The sequence below is a fragment of the Pan paniscus genome, chromosome 3 (genome assembly GCF_029289425.2).
Source record: "Pan paniscus chromosome 3, NHGRI_mPanPan1-v2.0_pri, whole genome shotgun sequence".
NCBI lineage: Eukaryota > Metazoa > Chordata > Mammalia > Primates > Hominidae > Pan > Pan paniscus.
Genome location: NC_073252.2, coordinates 175,839,062 through 175,843,145, shown reverse-complemented (window position 1 = coordinate 175,843,145; position 4,084 = coordinate 175,839,062).

The window sequence follows — 4,084 nt, the reverse complement described above, 5'->3', positions numbered from 1 at the left end:
AGGGGAGGAGAAGGTGGTCTCTGACCTGAAGTTAGCTCATCTAGGTCCGGGATTTTTATAGGCACAGGATGGGGCAGTGGCAGGTATAGGTGGTATTGGAAAAAGCAACATTTGATTGGTTAAAAAGCAATATTCAGAAAGAACAAATCAGGAAAGCACAGGCAAACAGTAATAGAAGTTCTTATTTCAGGTCTCAGGTTTCATCTGGAACTAGCAGCCAGGTCTTTCAGGCTCAGGCTGTATTTGACTTGAAGATGGGGTTTCACTGGAGACCCGTCCCTATCTACCTAGGCATTTGTCTGCCTCCTGCCACTATCAATGGTGAAGGAAAAAGTCTAATAAACTGTGTAGTAAATCCCCAGATCAGCAGTAGGCAATAGCATTTTATAAACATTTTCAGTTGCTTTAATATCAATCTCTATTCACAGAAAGCTACTGCTGTAGTCCAGGTTTTTATAGCTCAAACTGGGCAGTTAACAAATGCAAGTGGTGTCTTCAAAATGAAACTTAAAGTAGACTAAAATGGATCATGTGTGTATGCATAAAATGTGATATTAATTGTGTTAACAGAAAGAAAACATTCTGATATTGACAAAATTGAAAAGTTTCTCTGTATTAAATATTTATATGTGATATATAGAGGCAAAGATATAGATATATCTGTATATCTATGTAGATATATATAAATATAGTTATACATAGATTTTACTATACATAGGCACACACACACACACACACACACACACACAAGGTGGAGAAATTCAACCTAGAATAGCATTTTGTAAAGTATTGCAATTGAAAGTTAAATCCTCATTGTATAGTTTTGTATCTGAAAAAAATTTTTTTTAAATTTACTTTGTTGTATACAAATTATGTGTGATACATACAGTGACCGAAAAGACTATATTTAACTCATTTTTGCATATAATTTATTTTATGAATGTTTTATTTTACTCTTTTCATAAAAAATCATTTTGACATTCAAATATCCCCACAAAAGTAGGAAGAAAAATAACCTACCTATATTTACTGAGTAAAGGTATTAAGAAACAATAACACTCTCCAATATAAGTTTCAGTTTTTAGGCATTAAAATGGAAATTTTACTTTTAAATATATTATCTCATGAAGAGGCTTGTAAAATCAGTGCAAGCATCAAACAGTGATTTATCCTACCACCTAATTAACTTGAATTGAGTAAAGTTATTTAATTCTATACTCCAAAAAATATAAGCTGATAGTTTTTGTTGTTTTTTTTTTTTACTTATAATCAGTGCAAAGTTACACTTATTTTAGTGGAAAAAAGAGCAACTAGGCAAGTTTTTTACTAGAACTAGAGACACTTTCTATCAGTTTTATAACAGCATACAAGCAGAAATATATAACAGACATTTATGTAGTAGGTATTCATTCTTCACACAAACCATTTGTAGCCATCTTGATCGGCTATATCAATGGCAAGAACATTCCTATAGAATATATTACTGACTCTTTTTGAAACGTGTCTACTCAGCTTACAAGCAATTTCTTCCTTGATGCTCTCATTTTATAGCTTCTTTAAACTATTGGAATCCATTACAGTTTTGATCTCACTGTAAAACAGGAAACATCATCACTTTGGCACTTCATGGATAGTACCAAAGTAGATAGTTTATAAATGATGATAGACTGATTGAAGCTTAAATAAAAGTGCTTGAAAATTACATTTTTAAAACAGAGTATTTCATATTATATTGAGGTATGTCTCTTAGAGGAGAATTTTCTCGCTGTAGACTCTATGCAGGTGAAAATAATCAGAGTAGGGAATGGTAACACAGTGATGGGGAATAGCTGTCTTGATTCAGTGGTGGGGTCATTACAACAGGAAACTGCAGCAATATTTTCATCCTCTAGTAGGACCTTCTATATAGAAAGTATTTGGATTTGCAATGAAAAACAAAATTGATGTTTTTTAAAACACAGTTAACTTCTAAGGAATGTGACTACTCTTAATCTCTTAAGCATATTGATGAACTCGGATGTGCAAATAGAAAATAAAGATGAGCACTGAAAATAAGATGATGAATTTGTCTGGAAATACAAAAGACAGTAACTTAGGGTTTTAAGGGCAAAGAAGGGACGAAGGTGAGATATGAAAGTATGAGAAGGAAAGAATAAAATGGAATTAGTGCTGTGGGAGATTTGAGCATTATATGAAGTAAAGAAATAGTGGGAATGTTTCAGTGAGTGAGCTTTTAAAGACTGCTGCTCTCATAAATGCTTTGTGTAAGAAGTTTTTTTTTTATTTTTGAAAAGCATTTCTTCTTCTGGAAAGAAAAAAAATTTGAGGATGAATCTAATTTTTTTTTCTGTGACTTTACCATGTGGAATAAATTTAGTAATTATAGAAGGTACAACCAAAGTCTAGGAAGACCATGATATTATAGATCCTGTGTTGATTCTTAGGTATTTATGTAGGGCTGTCTGTCTTCACAAGCATGAAATGCACCTTGAATCAAGTAGACCAAGATTTCAAGGAACCAGAATGTGGCCATTGATTTTTTTTCTATATGAAGTGATTTGCTTCTGTTGTTTTTTGAAAAATATCGAGTAACGAAATGGAATAATAAAATAAGGTAGATGAAATTTGGGAGACCGTATATGAACCCATAAATATTAGAAAAATGGAAAATTACAGAAAGTCTATTACTGTGAAGTGGAAAATGTTATACACCCCAAATGATGATCTGGTATCATTCAATCAGCTTCCAATTAATGAAAAGAAAAGGCAATAGGATGACACACTGTTGCAGAAAAAGGGAACAATTTGAACATCAAAAAGTTTCGGGGAGCTATTAGAATCAGTTGATAAAATATACAAATACTATTGCAACTAAAATTCAAAAATGAACTGTGAATTAAATAATGTAGTAATGATGAATCTATATTACCCTTGATCTAAGAAGCTTTTTATGAATGCAGATCCTTCATGATCTCTGAACTTCCATGTTTAACTCGTATATCAAACGGGAATTTGAATACAGGTTGACAGTCTCCTGAGTTGCTGCTCTCATGGGGTTACTTATTTTAATCCTTATTTTGCTATTTGAAAAGTAACTGTGCCTATTATTTTTTGGATGAAGAATATTATAATTTATATCAAAAATGACTTCCCCTAAAACTTAAAATTACTTCCCTTAAAACTTATAATTTGTTTATATTTTGAATTATTTAATAGTTTCTAATGCAATATTTTGCTAAATATAAGAAAAATATAGTATTTCATAGCATTTAATCTTCCAAAATTAGTCTCTAATAAAATTTTCTCTCATCTGTTTTGAAGTATGACTCTCTTGCGAGATGATTCAGAGGTTATCTACATTTAATTCACATGGGTAAAAAAGCTTAAATCTAAACATCTGTATCTTTACTTTGAGACCACAAAACTGGAAGAGAACCTAATACTCGAATAGTACTATTTGTTCATTTTGCACATGAGAAATGTATAATCCAATGTTATTAAGTGTTTGCCCAAGATCAAACTACAAGCTTTTGGCCAAATCTGATAGGAGATTCTATGTTTTCTATTATTAGCTATGTACTCTTTATTTCTAAACATATTAAACTGAATGCAAACTCAACTGTCTATTCCAAAACAAAGAGTAGATTACCAAATACATGGATACATGTTTAATATCCTCTAATAAAAAGTATGACAATGGATATCTCTTATTAAAATAATCTTGTTAATAAATTTATATTGGTCTGATCTTTCCCAAACACCACTTTCTTCCAGTAACTTCATCAAAAGCTGTGGAAATTGTCAGGAAAGGAGGTTTTCAAAATAGGTACATAGTCTTCAAGTTTCAAAAATCTCTTCCTATGATTTGATTCCAAATGCTTAGCAAAACCAAAGCCATAGTCTGAAATTTGAATGTATGTCCCCAGCGTCATTCCTAGTATCGCATTTTATACTAATCAGAAAATCAAAAGCCACACTAAGTAATGTAAAGAGACAGGACTTAATACCAGGACTTGGTTACACGGTATTGTCAAGCTGAAGGAGGAGAAATGGAATGCTGAGCTCACACACAGATAAATGTCTG